Here is an 18,606-nt window from a genome sequence, read left to right on the forward strand (position 1 = left end):
CAAGCAGACTATATTATACTTGGGAGGTCAGGGTCACAAAACTGTCTTTGAGGAGAGTAGAACCAAGAAAATGCACATTCTTGTTTTGATAACTAGGATATATGCATTTTTCCTCTCTCTCTTTTATATACCTAGTGCTCAGCCTTCCCTCTAAATTTTATACAAGTATTTGAAGAGTCTAGGTTTGAAGGGGCATCACATTTTTGGCCTGTCTGTAGCTTTCATATGAGTCTGTCTGGATTGGTGCCCTCAGGAACCTGACCAGCTTGTGGCTGAGCCAGAGTGAGGAACCAAGTTTCCAGAATGCTATTCCAGCATCCTTCTCTTACTATGAAATTCCTTCTACTTCATAAAGAACCAGCACGATGATGTTTATCAATACGTAAAGAGCATACACAAGAACTTGTTTTCCCACTGCCTCATTTTTTTATTTAAATAAATCAAGAATATAGTTTCTCTCTCTCCTAGCTGTTATGAGACTCACTGATATAGTGTGTTTGACCCTTTGGGTAGAAGCATAATGGAAAACAAAGTTGTATTAATAAGATATTGCTAATATTAATCAATATGAAATGCAATAGAGTTCTGGGGTGAGGAAGTCAGGAAAGAACGCTCTAATCTCCTCTGGGATCTGCAAGACCAGACACTTCCCAATGCTTCTTGGTAAATACTCAGCCTAGAAATGGTCCCCCAAAGTGCAGTAAAACGTGCAACTCTAATGTTTGTGTTAGGTCGAAATTATGGCTTGGAAAATTCTAGCAAATCTCTTCAATCATGGAAACAGTGAGAGATGTTAAATTTCATATAATTATCCAGTCAGAATGGAAGCTGCATCACATTCTGTGCTCTGTGTGATAACTGCTTAAAAAGGTCAGCACCCTTATAGTCCTAGTCTATAGGCCATATTCTAATTGAACTTCTTAGTGTGCCTGACAGGTGGGAAATGGCTCATTTTGACCCTCGATGTCTAGTCTTTTGTTCACATAACCTAATAACATGAGATTATTACTTTTGTATTTTATACAAGTCTGTAATAAAGACCCCAGTTCCAATGATAACAATCAAAATTTTGCTTTTTATATTTTCCCATTTTGCTATAAGGAGCTTACAGTTATGGACATTCTCTCATTAAATCAAGAGAACATAGTTCTATTATTATTATTTTGCAAATTGAGCTATTGAGTTACATGAGAGTTGAATAGCTTTTTTGAGTTTCATAAGCCATGGATAGAACTGGAAATCAAGCCTGTCCTCCTGATTTGCTGGGTTTTCCAATTTTTCAAAAAATATGAAAACCTTGGGGGGTGGCAGGAAGAGATTAACTTAAGAACTTACATGCATATATGCATAACTCATGACACAGACAATAGTGTGGTGAAGGCCGGGGGTGGGGGATTGGGAGGTGGGGGCAGGGTAGAGAAGATCAATGGGGAAAAAAGGAGACATCTGTAGTACTTTCAACAACACAGTTGACAAGTTTAAAGACTCAAAGTGAAATGGAATAACTTGCTAATAATTAAAATGTAGCCATTACTACTATATAATCATGTTTCTCAAGGTTTATAAAGTACCCAAAGTTTTTACTTTTAATTTGAAAGGTTTCCCCTGAGCAGAATGTTACTCTTTGAGTAGAAGTGCCCTGATGATTATATATCCCCAAAATAATGTGTACACAGTTTAGAGCTGATAACTCACTTAATTTTCACTCCTTTAACTGATTTGAAATAATGGGTAAAGCCAGACTAAGCTTTGAACAAAGAAAAATTTATCCACTAGACTTTTTCATGGGGAATACATAAAAAAATAAAAGTTTTGCTTTACAAAACTGGGCAACAGTTTATGAATTGAGGGCCCACAAATACTGAACAAAAGAATTTCTTGATGTTTGCGATTCCATTGCTTCATGTTATCAGCAGTGCCTGGACCACAACGGTCATCAGTTTGAAAACAGACATTGACAAAATATTATTCATTTCTGTAGATTCTTTTAAATTTTACAAATGAACTTTATGTTAATAAACACTGACTTTATAATCATTCAAACTGTATAAATTCTTTTGGGATATATATATATATATATATATATATATATATATATATATATCCATGGAGCCATGCTTTTACATATTTCAGGGCATGATCTTCCCTTTGGTGCTAACTTGCCCTTTTGCTTTCCTTCCTACCTAGTCTAATGTGCAGCAAAATTGTTCCCAGTTCTTCATTTTGCAACACAACCCACTCAGCAAAATGCTCCATCAGGTAGTTAACTGTCTGAATTGTCAGCTCAGATGGGAAGTTGTAGCAAAAGGCAATTTTATACCTGGATTAAGATTTGGCAGAGCACTGGGGAGCTTTAAGGTTCATAGACATGACACAGCACACAGGAACCATCGGTTTCACCTCTCGGCAGAGGTCATCTCTGACCCCAGAATGAAGCACATGGAGGATGCTTTTCTGCTGCACTGTTCTCCCTCATCACTCTCTATGGGGTATGTATGGAGATTCCTGTTTTACTGAAGAGGAAACCTGCTGCTTAGAGAGATAAGCCATTGGCTCCATTTGATCGGAGCAGATTTTTTTCTACTCTCACATCCCTGTTCCTGCCTGCCTCCTCGTAAACACTCATGTGATACTTCCATTGGTCATCTAGAAATGTCTGGTGTAGGCCGGTTTCATAGGAGGGAGAGAGCTGCCTTATCATTGTGGATATCTGAAACTATCTACCCGCAAAGCAGAGTAATGGGGAATAATTATTATTGGGAAACAGGATAACAAAAAATGTATTGGGGAGGGAGAAAATTTAAAATAGCTGTCAGCAGTCATTCTAAATGAGTAAGCAATACAAATGCACGTGCCAAGTTACGGTGGCATTCTAAAAGTTTGCTTTTTTCCTTGTAGTTTTCTTTATTGGGATACTTGAAAGCCTTTGGAAATTAGAAGCTGTATTTCCTTTCTTGCCTAATGACACCACCTTCCACTCTGTGATCAGAATCATGAATCTGGGAGTCACTGCAGACTCTCCTTCCTTACTCTATAATTACCTCTCCTTCTTCATCACATAGTTCTACTAACCTTAATTCCAAAGTATCTTCCCAGTCTTTCCATCCTACTCTAGTCATGAGTATGGCTTTAGGGTTAGACTGCATGGGTTAAACCAGCTCTGCCTCTTGGTCTCTAGAAGCCTTCCCAGCAGTGTGTTGGAGTGCTCCCACATCAGCATTGCGTATGGTCATGTTTCTACTGCTCCCAAATAGATGTGTTCTCCCCATACCCTATAGCCTTTCCTACTGAGCTTAAACATTTTCTTGTTGTTTAATTACCTATTTACTGCTTCCTCTCTGTACTTTTCTTTGCCCATTTTTAAAACTTGGACTATTTGTTATGCTTTCTTTGATAATAACCATACTCATATTTCAATTTTCTCTTTAGAAGCAATTTATTTAATATTCTTCTTCATATTTCAAGTTACTCTTAGAAGCAATAAAATGTGAGTGAAAATAATGAAATAACACTGCCAAAGCACTAAGTATCACCCAGAAGTAGAATTTCCCTATAAATTATCTGCATAAAGTGAGTAAACCTTGTCTTTAGGATGTTAATGCTGAATGACATTATTATCAATGCGAATTATTATTATTTATAAATAACTCTGAAAATGGCTAAAGGATAGGGGTTTGGAAAAGAAGGTAGAAAAAATGTTAGTTGGTTTTATTCCTCTCTCCCTTTCCCCCACATCTGGATCCTGGTATTAAACTTTCCCAGGGAATGCCAAGATCTATGTAATGTTTCTTTTATATAGAATAAAACTGATCTTTATTCTCACTCATTATTGTCACTCAAAATATATCACTTAGTATGTGAAAAGACAAATGCGTATACTTTTATATTAGCGGGAAAGGGAAAGTCCTAGGGCCTGTATTTATATTTAAAAATTTTTTTTATTAGAAAATGATTAAGGGACAGTGACTATCCTTTGGTTATTGTGAATTTTTTTTCATAATCTCTCCAATCTGTTTCATATATAAAGCTATAAAAGTTGCAGTGCCTTCAAGCCCATTTCTTTAGGATACATAACAATCACAGTAAACTGAATATCAGCCACCTGGAAATACTCCAGATATTTGATACTCTGACTTTCCTTTCATTGCTTGTCAATTGCTTGTCAGGACTGGAGACCAATTGCTCCTGGAATGTGGGACAGGGTGTTTCACTCGAGTTCCTGTCAGTCCTCCCAGGTTAAAGTTAATTTGCATCATTTTCCAGTTTCAACCACCAACTATATCTGTAGCCGCAGTGACATTTTTACACAAGGAAAGATGTGCGCTGCCCATCTGTCATGTAAGGACATAAAGTAGCTGAACCATCTCCCCTGTTTCTTACTACACTGTGAGTGATGAGACACAAGGGGCTGGGTTCGGTTTCTCCTGGGAGAACTGGTGGCAAGAGATACTCATTTGTATGTTATGTTGCCAAGAAAATAAACATTAGGTGAGCCATGATCAAGAGATTACAGAAGTACCTCTGCAAGAGGATGTGGATCTGGGTTCACAATGCCTTCAGCCTGTTTTAAAAGTCTAAGTTCATAAATGTGCCACTGTTTATGCCTGACTCAGTGGGCATGATGGAGGGGGGCTGGGAGGTCTGGGCAAGGGTACTGCCTTCTCACTGACTGACTAGGGGGTCTTTGGGCAAATATCTTCACTTTATTAATGTTGGTTTATTCATTTCTAAAAAAGGCAGAACTGAGTTTAATGGCCATTTCTAACAATGTATTTATCACCATGCCATTTACATAGGCTGCTCAAACTCAAAGGCGATAGACACTATTGACTTGTTACAGACTAGAATATGGCTGTTGGGTGGGCTACCCGCTGCACAGAAGGGTCTGCCCTAATTCATCCATGCTTTCTCTGCCAGGCACCCACCTTTGACCAGCAGTACACACCCTGTGCTTGTAGATTGAAGCAAAGCTAACAAACTCATGAATGACCATAGCCCAGTGTGACCAGGAAAAACCCACGAAAAGGGGCAATAATGACCATGATACTCAATTTGTTTGGTAGATTGCATTATGTCCCCTGTTTTTAAGACCCATGTGAGCCCTTTGCCATGTAACCTTACTGTGTCTCCCTCTGTAGGCAAAGTGTATTTGCTTTTTTTGTTTGTTCATCCTCACCTGAGGGTATTTTTCCCATTGATTTTCCTAGAGAGAGTGGGAGGGAGAGAAGGGGGGAGGGAGAGAGAGAGAGAGAGAGAGAGAGAGAGAGAGAGAGAGAGAGAATATTGATGTGAGAGAGACACATTGATTGGTTGACTCTTGCATGTGCCCTGACAGGGGCTGGGGATTGAATCTGCAGCCCAGGTACATGCCTTGGCTGGGAATCAAACCCGTGACCCTTTGGTGCACAGACTGATGCCCCAACCTCTGAACACACCGACTAGGGCAAGTGTATTTTCTGTTGCATTGATGTTGGGCTTGGCCATTGATCTGTGGTGGCTGTGCCTCTGAAGCAGAACCCTTACGTGTTCTAGCATTACATCGCTTGCTGTCTTGCACTCTGGCCATTCACGTTGAGAACAAGTCCTCTTGCTGCTGATACAGGGGAGTGAGAGACTTGCAGAAGAGATCTAAACCCAGCTGGCATTCAGAAGCAGAACTGGCCTGAAGACCCAGTAGCAAACAAAATAAATACTTGTTGTGAGCCAGGGAGATATCAATGTTGTTACACAGTAAAAACTGGCCAGAATATATTTTTTCTAGGAACTTGAAATTTCACAAATAAGTATTTCTTTGGCTTTGTTTCTTTAAAAATGTGCCTATCTGGAATAAGTTTAAAAAAAAGCTTTGTTTGTGCTTCCTAATTTAGGGAGAATGGACTTACTAAGTTATTCCTGGAGAGCATATTGTAGGGAGGAAGGAGCAGGGAAGGAAAAGGCATAAATGTACTAGGGACAGGGAGGAAATACATAATGATGTGTTCATGGGGATAGCATGTGTTGGAAAAGGAGACTCTAGAAGCCAGTGGCAAACTTGACTAACTTTAGTTTGGTTCCAGATTCCTTTGGGTCTTAGACGCTATGTCTGGACTTACCTTTTAAATGGTTATACTTCTCAGAATAGTGTCCTGAGCCCTATTTTTCCCTCACTCTGCACACACTCTCTCTGGGCAGTCTCATTCACCCATACTTTATATGTTGTGTCTTCTGGCACCCCTTCTCTATAACACTGCACAATAAACACACAACAAACCTGTATTTGGCAACTCCACTTGGATGACTATAGACTCTCAAAGCCAACAGTGCAGACTGAGCTGGTTAACTTCTCTGTCCATCCACGCTTCTGCACCTTCTCCTATAGTCATCATCTCATCACCTGTCCACAATATTGATCAAATAAAAACCGAAGTGACTGCTTGACATCTCTCTCCCTCACCTCTGACAACACATTAACCCTCCTTATAGTCCATTATTTGGAACTCATCACTGGTGTGAAGATAAAGTCAAACCCAATAGCAGGACAGGCCTCCCTCCCCTCCAGCTTCATCTTTTTCTGTTCCTCCCTGAGTCTTTCCGGTACATCCCTGGTGAGCTTCTTCTATCTCTACAGTCTAATGACATCCTCTGCTTCTGGGTTCTTGTATATGGTCTTGGTTCTGCTTGGCAGGCATCCCTAATGTCTTTCTCTCTAAGTTAGTTTTCCTAATAAATTCTATTTCTCTGTAGTCTTAGTATAGGTCAGTGGTTTTCCACTGGGGGTGATGTTGTCCCCCAGAGGACATTTGGCCATGGAGACATTTGTATTGTCACAGTTGGGTGGGGATATTTTTGACATCTAGTGAGTAGAGGCCAGGGATGCTGCTAAATATCCTACAATGACCTCTACATGAAAGACCCCCACAACAAAGAATTGTCTGTTTCCAAATGTCAATAAGGAATGAGATTGAGAAACCCAGGTCCATATTTCACTTTCCCTGGGAAGCCTTTCCTGACCTTCCCAGAATGGGTTAGGTGCCCCTCCTATCTGCTCTCATGCTCCTCTCCTTAGATTTTTCATAGCCCTGACTGTTGCACTGATAGGTTCTGCTCCCTTGTCTATCCTTCTAGAACAGTGGTCCTCAACCTTCCTAATGCCACGCCCAACCCTTTAATACAGTTCCTCATGTTGTGGTGACCCCAATTTCATTGTTACAAATTGAACATAATTAAAGCATAGTGATTAATCACAAAACAATATGTAATTATATATGTGTTTTCCGATGGTCTTAGGCGACCCCTGTGAAAGGGTTGTTCGACCCCCAAAGGGGTCGCGACCCACAGGTTGAGAACCGCTGTTCTAAAATGTGAGCTCCTTGAGATCAGGTACTGTATCTTGTTTCTCTTTCAATTTGCAGCTCCCAGCACAGTTCCTGGTAATGGGAAGCATGCACTGCATATTTGCTAAATTAGTTAAAAATAAATACACAAAAGTAATTCTAAGAGTAAGGATCTTACATACTACCCCCCCCCCCCCCCCCCCCCCGAAAGCTTGTTTTGCATGTGGTATGGCCTGTCTTCAGAAACTCAGCTGTGGCAAAGGAAACCAGCTTGAGTGACGAAAGCTCAGAGTTAAGAACGTTTGTTCTAATCCATGCTCTTCCTGCACTGCCAGGGAAAAGTATTCTTTCAGAATTCTCTGGTAAATGTGAGGACATGAGCATTTGGGTAGTTGTTTTGTTTTCTACTGGTTTCTCTTGCCAATAATACCCTGGTTATAGAAGTAGCCATACCCACAGTGTGATATGTGCTGCAGGATCATCACAATCATGATTATTATCATAGTCATTATTATATATATTTCTATAACCTGATTTTTACATTAAATAGTTGCTGAAGCAGTTTGTGTCATGAATTTTTTTATAGGTGGAAATGCCACATAATTCAAGTTAAGGCAACATGAGCCAATATATTTCATCGCCCAGCACCATAATCTATTAAGCCTGAGATATTTTCAAGGAATTGCCTTAAATCCTTTGGTGGTTTAAAGTAGCTTCTGAGGGATTAGTGGCTTAGAGGTAATTGTTATTGCTAATATTTTATTTGAAATGTCCTGTTCAGCAAAGGTAATGTGACATTTTGCTCACTAGAAATGTTATCTTTCTAGGGAAAGGGAAGAGTCAGAAGGTCAGTACTCAGGAGAGAGAGGGAAGGGAGCCCATGAGACGAAGAACAAGGGCCCATGCTACGGTAACCAGCATGAGTTAGCTGAGTTGGAGCTGACTTTCCTGTGGACCTTGGGAAGCTGGAGTTTTAATTTTATGTGAATTGTGAGATTAATCTAGAAAGTTAATCAGCTCTAAATGGAAACCCAATCTTTATTTTTTATTGTTTTTAATAAGTAAAGGAGAATGAAACACATGGAAGTACCTCTTTGCAGGCTCCCCCTCTTCTACTGAGGCAGTAAATGGAGCTCCTCAGGGCAGCTCTGTCTCTAGGTCAATGGATTGCAAATATAGATACTTGAGAAATCATTTGGGGCACTTGTTCAAAAATAAAGATTTGGGTTCTACTCCCATCAACTCTGATTCCATAGTTTGGAGATGGCTCTTCAAATCTGCATTTTAATCAGAGAGTTTCAGGGAATTCTAATGTAGGTATTTCATATGCCTAGAGAAACATTGGATTAACCAGTCTCTTTCTTGACCATGATATTATGTTTCTCCAATTTCTATCCATGTCCCAAATGCATCCTGTGAGTTCTAGACCCATATATCAAAATGGCAATCAAAATCTACACTGAATGACTCAAAGGTACTTGAAACTCAGCCTGTCCAAACCAAAATGTCCTCTTCTAGTATTTCCTACCTTAGTAAATGACACCAGTGCCTATTCAGTTCTACAATACAAAAATGAAGATGTCATCTCCCTTTCTCTCCTTACATCCACTCCATCATGGCCATCACACTGGTCCCAGCTCCCATCATCATTTATCGCTGTTTTCTCGACCACAGCAGTAGCTCACTAACTAGTCTTTGCGTTCACTCTATAATCTGCTCTCCTCAGTGAGCCAGAGGGACCTTTGCGAGATGTAATGTTTTAATGTTGCACCATTCCCTGTGAAAACAATTCAATGACTTCCCATGGCCTCTTGGATTAGGACCGAAGTCCTTTTTTTGCCTTGCAAAGCCCTCCTTCGTGGTGACCATCTGACCACCACTGCAGTTGTGCCTCAACTTTTTCCCTGGCTCTGTGTTCTAGCCTTATTGCCCTTTCTTCTGTTCCTCAAAAGTGCATACTCGCTCTCGGCACAGATTGTTCTTTGTACTGAGCCATTATTTTTCATCTGCTCTTCTTCCTTTCCCTTTGCCTAGTGACCACCTTCATCTCCTTCAAATGACCTTTCAAATTTTTCCTTTATGATATTCTCCTAACCTAGCAATTTCCCTAATGATGTACCCTTGAACAACTATATATTTTTTATAGTGATACATTTAGTTTTGTGAGTATTTGATTAATGCCCACATTTCCCTAGACTATAAGGTCCATAAAAGTGGCACTTAGGTCTTTTTTTGCTCACTCTTGTAGCCCTAGTACCTCTCACAGTGCTAGAGGCATGGATGTGCTCAATAAATGTTTGTTGAGTGAATGTTTGTATCTTGTGTGACATATTGTTAAAAGAACAAGTTCATTTGAACTTTTTAGGCAGAGAAATCAGACTAGGCCTAGCAGAGACAGACATTAGGAACTTCAATGGAGTGGTAAGGTCATTAGCTAGATAATGAAGGCAGGTAGGACAATATAATTATGACATTTAAGTACAGTCATTAAGGGTACACAAACTTTGTGCCCAGGCATATAATTTTAAGCTCTAGTTAGCTTCCTAGTGGTAGAGGGATGGGACATTTAAAAAATATAATGATCCTGATTAATAAATTCTTAGATTTCACTCAACATTAAGAGTATTTAGAATAATGAATGGCCTTTGGTTTATTATAGAGAATCTAATTTTGGGTGTCATCTTGCTGGGCCATTTCCCTTAAAACAGTATTAACTTAATTTATGGTGAGGGCTTCAAGGGACTTGCTAGCTTACTCAGAGAATTTTTTATCCCAATTTTCATACTGACTCTGAAAAGTAAGATCAGCTCCTGAAGTCTTGAGGCTATTGGAATCTTCTGGATGTGTAATAGCTGTATGCATCTGTTAAATGGATCAGCATTTTTTCAGCCACATTTTTTGTGTCACTGGTCATTGACTAGTCACAACGCTTTCTCAATGGTGTTTTTCTTTCTTTTTTTATTTCTTTATTGATTAAGTTATTACATATGTGTCCTTATCCCCACATTACCCCCTACCCCCCAATGGTGTTTTTCTTAAAGAAGGCCAGAGAGTTTTACAAATAGAATTCACAAGCCCATAGATGGAAGAAGGAGACAAATTCAAAAAGACCTTCACAGTAAAAACCAAAAGGGAAAGGGGTGACTCAAAAATAACAAGTGGAGAGAAAGGCATAGGATATAGATCATGTTTATAAAATAAATAACACATGTGACACTATAGAATATTTTCAAAATTTGACACCACTTTGAATTTTTATTGCTGATATTGCAGAATTCAACCCCAAAGGTGAAACTACTTTATTGAGAATTCCTGCTTCACAGGGAAGAAATCTCCCCACTTCTATGGTGTCTGGAGGAGCTTCTAATTCTTGGGTTCTTACCATCAGTACCTGATGGAACCAACTTCAAAATTGCACCAAGGCAACGTGAAAATATACTGGATCTAATGGTTGTGTGTCTTCTATGTGCCTGACTTGGTGCTAGACACTTTTTATATAGATCGGAGGTTGTAAACTGAAGAAAAAGAGGATTTTCACTCTGGAAAATTGTTCTCCTGGGAATCTGAGCAGCCCAGGAGAAAATCCCTAAAGAGACTGACATAGGGGGCTCACAAAAAAATGCACAGCCAGGTCAGCCTATGCAGGACAAAGCCTGCTGACAGGGCTTATGCATGCCCTGTGCCTCCAAGCAGCTCTTTAGTGCTCCACTGTACCTGTAAGAGGATAGACAAGGAGCACAAGACATTGGAAGACTGTCTATAAAGTGAAAGACAGAGGCCAAAACCACTAGAAAAAAGCAATGTGTAGGAAACAGAGACCATGCATAGATCTGCAAACCTGAAAAACATATAATCTCTTCAGAAAATTTAAAAAAGATACTGTATCTCTGAAACAAGAATAACATGGCATAAAAAAACAGGAAAAAATCAGAGAACAAAAAAGAGTTCCTGGAAATAAGATATATATTAGAAGAAACAAAAACTCAGTAGAAGGTTAAAAGATAAAACTGAGTAAATCTTCCAGAAGTATTATAAAAATGTAAGAAAGATTGGAGAGAAGTTAAAGAGAATTAGAGGATCATTTCAGGATGCTCAAATCTCAATACCAGGAATTTGAAAAAGAAAGAACAAAGTAAAATGATTTTTAAAACTTCTAAGAATTAAAGTACATATTTTTTCAGATAAAAAGAATACATCTAGTGCCCAGACCAAGACCCCAATAAAGCATGTGCAAAAATTTAGAACACCAACAATAAGAGATTAGATCAAAGTTTTTAAGGAAAGAAAACAATTTATTTACAAAAGATCAAGAATCTGATTGGCACCAGAATTCTCAAAATTTACATTGGAAACTGGTAGGAAATGAAGGAATACCTTCAAAATTCCGAGGGAAAAATTATTTCAACCATAATATTATATACTCAGGTAAACCACTGATCAAAGGTGAAGGCATTTTAGGCTAAAGGCATTTTGGAATGTACCAGGCCTCAGGTTTCCTCTTATGCGTTAATTTTTTAGAAAGTCACTCAAGATGGCATGACACTAAAACGAGACAGTAAACCAAGACAGAAGAAATGGGACCTAGGAAACAAGAACAATCTAAGAGGCAAAAGAAATCTCTAAAGGAAAACTAGGCACTAGGGGTAGAGGACAAAAATTGAGGACTGGACTAGATCAGGAGGTGCTAAAAGAGATATTTCCAAGAAGATGAAATTGAGAGACTGACTATATGCCATGTTTGAATGTTCTGGGAGTGATTTATATTCCTAGGGAGAGTTTGGGGTTGATTCAGTGGTAAGTTCCTAAAAATCTGAGCAAACACACACACACACACACACACACACACACACACACACAGCTATTCATTCCCTTGAGGTTAGAAAGTTATGCAAGAAAAGAAATCAAGGCCCAGAAGTTTTATAGTTATAACGTCAACGTTAAAATTGTTGCAACCAAAATTATGCTGTAGCTCTACAGCTCTGATGGGAGTGTTGGGAGATGGAGAAGGCTCATGGGTGAGTGGGAGGAGGGAGGCAGTGAGAGAGAGTGGGAAGTGAATAGATAATGTCTACAATGGAAAGATCAAGAAGAAATATTGTAAACATTTTTTTGGGTAATGAGGGTGTCAGTACTGGAAGAGTGATCACAGTGATTGTCTTACAGAACCATGCGTGTCTTTTAACTCTGTGTGTGTCTCATGAAACATGAGAACTAGGTTAAAAATATAAGAAAAGCATTTTGGAAAGCAAATGTATAAGAAAGTGAAAGCATGAGGAAGTAATGCTTGTTCTCTGGAGGTCATGCTGGGTAAGTGTGTGTGTGGCTGGATAGCTCTTCCTCTGAGAATACCTGGCTGGACAACTCTCCATAGGCACATTTCTACGTCATCTTTGTGACTCAAGGTGGTTTAATAATTCTACAGTCTTAATCATGGCAGAGGCACTTCATCACCAGGGAATGATGCCTAGAGCTTTAATGATAAGAAAGTAATGGATATGCTCATTGTTCAGGACCTCCTCCTCTCATCCACTGAGAAGTCCTACTGAAAGCCAGATATATGTTAAATTCTTTGCAGATTAAAAAAAAAGTAATAATAAGCCTCTGTGTTGTGCTGCAGAGTTACCTTTGGCTAAAATCGTCCGCTTGGCCATTTATCACTTCGCTCCCCAAGCCCTGGACTCAGGTGGGAAGCAGATTGAGTCATTTGTAAACCCCATTAATTACAGATACACAAGACATATCTTCCTTTATCCTCCTTTCTCCAAAAGGCAAACTGTGATTTGTTCTCTTTTTTATGACCTCCACAAAGTAATCTTCCCAAGTAATATTAACATTTAGAATACACAGTCCCTCAAATGATCAGTGGACCCATTGCTTGCTCATCCCAAGCACCTGATATTAATAACATTTTAAAAACATCCATGCCTGACTTCCTGAGGTCTCTCTAGAGACTCAAGGAGAAAACATTGAATTTATAGAAAACTTACTTGGTTGTTCAGGAGAGCAATTTTTTCAAAGATTGGAGGATTCTTGAATATTTGTCATGTAGATTTGTGGGTGTATTTGAACTAAAGTCATTTTAATTAACCACTTTATTTGACCACATTCCTATAGAAGGCATTTCCCAAACACCCATGTACACGATAGAAAAATAAATAAACAGCAGTGACTAAGATGTGCCCACAAATTGGCTGATGGAGGAGAAATTCTCAGCCTCTTATTCTACCTTTCCTTTTAGTCTGGGTTTCCATCCTACTTATATTACATGTACTCCAGCCCATTGGATATCACTGTAAAGAAACAAAAGCAGTGGGTAAAGCTGACATAGGTAAAATGGTCAAGTGTGGCCCCTGGCCCTTGACATCCACTGTCTGCATCATTTAGGGTTCTTTAAAGGTCATTATGACTCTGCAGTGGCTAGTGCCATTTCAATCTTGTCTAGGGCAATTGGCAGAACCCAGAGGGTTGGTATCAGGAGATAAGTTTCCCAGACTTAAAGTAAGACCTTTGGGTTTGGCTAAAGATCCATAGAAATGACAGGGAGCAAAAAGACAGAAGCCTGCTAAGTTTTTAAGAGACCTGTATTACCAAAGAAATCCCAAACTTGACTAACAACATCTGTGACTGTTTTTAGGTCTTCCACAGGCCCCAGAAATAGAACCAATACGAAATATACTGCTAAAATGGCATAGCGTTCCAAATGGATATTGTCCCTTATGCCGGTTTTTGCTATGGTTGTAGGAGATGAGGTTCAAGGGAGCTCCTCTTGGATGGCAGATATGGGGGTGTCAAGATTAGGTGACCTCAGCACTGTCTTTACTGTCCAAGCAGGGAGTCCTTTTAGGATTCAACATGTGCTGTGAGCTAGTGACCACTTGTATTTTTCTCTCCCCCCAAAGAGGTGAGTTCTTGTTGTTCTCTACCACTTTCTATTGCATGTGTCAAGGATGGACAACATCATTCAGCCTAAGGTCTGTGCACCCTTTGGAGTCACATCTGGACTGATGGAATAGATGGCACATCATTTACAGATGTGTGACCTGGGAACTTAAGGTGTTAACTGGATAAGGTTTTGGATCATTTTGGGGGAAAGGAGTGGCAGTGTTTCATGAGCACTTTAAAAGGAGTTTGTATGGAAAGTCTTTGTGCACGTTGGACAGCCAAAGATGTACCATAATAGACATTGTGGGAGTTCGCCAATGATAATTCTATCTCTTTACCATTATGAATAGTCTTGTGACTTGGGTGACACATACTCTGCCACCAGTTTCAGAGAAGGGCCCTGATTAGTCAGAATTAATAAAGACAATCCCCTCTCTCTTGCCACAATGATTGTTTCAAAGATAGCTCAGGCAGTCCTAAGCACAATAATTCCTTTTTGTTTTTTGATGGTGTGGATTCAACTATGTATCCTGGACCTAAATAGGAAGCCTATAGTTGTAGTTGCACCAGGAGAAAATTTATTACCATGAGAAATAGGTAAGTGTAGCCATCTCTTTCATCTATGCTCATAATTCAAGTCCTCCAGTAGAGCGTCTGTTTGGTGACTTTCATCATCAGCCCAATCTCTGGCTGTCTGGGCCAGGGAGAGGCAGGCTCTGGCCTCTTTAGATTCTGAGTGGGAGGCTAGCAACTGGATTTAGCAATCCACTGGCATCCCACACAATACTAAGGAAGCAATTCTACAAAAGGGAGTCCAGGTGGTGTTAGGAAGGGGGAATGGATGCTTGAAACCCAATAAATGACACACATATCTACAACCACACCCTTTTCCTCCCAGCCTCAGACACCTATGTAACCCACAATTAACAAACCCTTAAAAACGTTAGTTAGCCCTAAAAAATTATTTGCAACAAACCTTTATTAAGCATGAATAATTTACTTAATCTTCCCAGTAACCCAACAGAGTAGAAATTACAATTCCCTTTCATGGTGAGAAAACTGAGTCTCATACAGATAAAAAGTCATTTTCCCAAGGTAACCAAAGTAATAAATGGAGAAGCTGGAAATCAATCTTATTTCTGTTTGACTCCAAACTAGCAGCAGTGCTACACTAATCGGGGAGTCCCTGGTGCCAGTGGGGCAAAGCGACTGACCTGACATTGTTAGGGAAAAATTACCACATTGATTAACACACAGTAATTGTGAGGGTTTCTATAAGAAATTTTTAAAAATTGAGTATAAATTTGAAAGAACTGGGTCCACTGGTCACATAATAAATAGCACAAAAAAAATCTCCAGTTTATTCAAGACTAAAGCGGAAATAGGTTTCCTGAGCCTCTTCCATGAGGGAAATCAGGCGTGTGGGCAGGGAAGGTTCAAGTTTGCTACATGGCATGAACGAAGAGGTAAATAACATTCACTATTCTCAGGTTCATGCTGCTAATCACTGACAGTTTATGGGTTATATGGAAGTAGAAGCCAAGTGTAGACACTTATGTTCCTTAGTGTGGCCAGAAGCAGGTTGGGGAGGCCAATTTTTTTTGAAGGGCTCTAGGAAACCAAAGCTTTGGGATTCCATGCATATTCTTACTGATGAGCTATGCTATTGGGAAAATTGAATTTGAAACTAAAGGGAAAAAATAGAACACAGTGCTTTTATTTCTGGAAGTATGGGCGTATCAATTTAAACCAGAGATGTGTGGATTAAACTGGTGGCACCTGGTAGTCACTTCCCAGTGCAGAAATGTCCTGAGCCTGAGAGGTCACAGATTTTTTTTTAAAGTTACATAATTTTTAGTAGAAATGAAGTCACAGTTTTGGAGTCATTTCATACGTAGTGTTGCTCCACAGCTATTCCTGGAGCATGAGCATTGGAGGACAGGCATCATCAACCATCTGCCCTAGAAGTGTGGCTCTTTGCTGAGGGACTGATGAGCAATGTGGATTGGGTCCACCAGGAAATTTGACATCCTTTAGAATTTGGGCATACGTGAACCTCAGAGCTAACCCAAGATTTCTAATGATGTGGTCAAACTCAGGACAATATTTGGAACTAGCTAGGTCTGTGAAAATAAATTTTTCTTAAAGAAACCAATCACTTCAAAGCTGAGATGCAAACTTAGAGTCACTATTGGGGTATGCTCTGTAGGGATAAAGCCTCCTATTGTTGAAATCAATTTAATTTAGCATTTTAAATTAAAATATTTTTATTAACTTGATAAACATTCTCAAAGATTAGTTTTTTCATAGCTAAAGTGAATAAATTGATTTTTTAAATATTTTCATAATGCTACTAAAGTTTGAATTTTTAGGTATTTAGACATAATCATCCTATCAATTACAAATCATGTCACTACAATACTACTGTAATAATAGATGTGGTGTCAGGTGGGTGCTAGGCCTGTCACGGGAACACCTCTAAATTATATAAATATCTAACCACTGTGCTGTATACCTAAAACTAATATAATATTGAATGTCAACTGTAATTGAAAAATAAACAAAATTTAAATTATGTGACTACCCACACATATACATTTTTGATTGCCTGGATCACGATTTGAAAGTGCCCTTCTGTCATGCCTTTCTTACTCAGTTGCCCTTAAGATTAAATCTACTAACAGAAAATGTCTAAAGAAGTTTTATCAATTTCAACAGAAGTACTTTCAAGACTCTAAACCATGACTTTTTACAGTGAGTGTTCAGGTTTAGGATTGTTGGAGAACATGTTTTGGGGACAATATCACCACAAGGGCAGTGACCCACCATTATGGTAGACTCCTCAGTGAAGCTGCTCTATTAAATATTCCAAAAAAATCTCTTTTTTTTCTTTGTAATACTGAGATAAGGAAACGGAGACATAGGGAAAGTACATCTATTATTTACTTTCATAGCATTCTCAACTTTTTTCTTCATAATACTTACTATAATTATAACAAAATAGCTATATGTATAAGTAAGTCTTAAGTGTCTGTCTCCCATTAGAGTATAAAATCTATAAATGTAGGGTCTGTGTCTGTGTCTGTGTTGTACATGCTACATTCCCATTGAGCCTAGTTCCTGAAACTTGAAATGTGGTCAATGGTTACTGGTTATGAATGAATGAACAAAGGGAGGAAGTGACCCATTCAAGGATACACAGAATCAACAGCTGAAGGGAATTAGGTGGTTGTGAAAGTTAAAAGTCCTAAGTCAAATGTAGCTTTGCTCTCAAATGGAAATAGGAGCATTTGATAAAAGCTCTTTTGGGTCAAACATAATTTTATTTTGTAAAACAGACAATGACTTAACTTAGAATGTTATAGGTAAGTTTCTAAATAAAATTTAATGACTTAATAAAATAGTTCAATACTAAATGCCAGGCCTGGTTGGAATGAATACTGAAGTATGGACTAGAAAAGTTATTGTTAAAAAATTATTGTTATTCAAAAAAGCTTGTATGCCAATATTTATAGCAGCATGATTCATAATAGACCCATAGTGGAAAGATCCCAAATGTCCATCAACTGAAAATGGTATAAACATGCCATAGATTATTATTCAGCCATAAAAAGGAATGATGTACTAATACATGCTACCACATAGATGAACCTTGAAGGTATTATGCTAAGTAAAAGAAGTTAGACACAAAAGACCACATATTGTATGATTCCTTTTATATGAAAGAAATGTCCAGAATATCCATGGAGACATAAAGCAGATTATTAGTTGCCAAGGACTGAGGGAGAGAGGAGAATGGAGAGTGTGCTTAATTGGGTATGGTTTTTTTTGTTTGTTTGTTTTTTTGGGGGGCACTAATGAAAATGTTCTGGAATTAGATAGTGGTGATGGTTGCACAATATTATGAATGTACTAAAAGCCCCTGAGTGGTACACTTTAAAATGGCTAAAACGATGAATTTTATGTTATGCGACTTTTCCTTCAATTAAAAAAATTATGTGGTAAAAAAGCCATATTAACATATACTAGTACATTAGATCTGCAATTTTATTTGGAGGAGGAGGAATAGCAATGCAAATTGTTTTTAAAACATAGGTTTAAAGACGACCTAATTGAAAAAATGGATATTTAATCTATTCATTCATTTATCATTTACTTATTTATCATTGATTTATCATCATGATGGCAAATAGCAGTATCTATTAAATAAATAGCAGTACCTAACCCATCCTCTTTGGGCTAAGACGGCAACTCAGCCACTTAATATGTTACCTTTGGCAAGTTAGCTGGACTATAAATCTTAGTGTTCTCATGTGAAAAATGAGTATGATAGTGCCCGCCTTTCTACCTCTAATGAGATGGTGTATATCAGTGTTTCTCAATCCTTGAATGCACATGAGGACGCTGACCT

This window comes from Myotis lucifugus, unplaced genomic scaffold (assembly GCF_000147115.1).
Source record: "Myotis lucifugus unplaced genomic scaffold, Myoluc2.0 scaffold_0, whole genome shotgun sequence".
Taxonomy (NCBI): Eukaryota; Metazoa; Chordata; class Mammalia; order Chiroptera; family Vespertilionidae; genus Myotis; species Myotis lucifugus.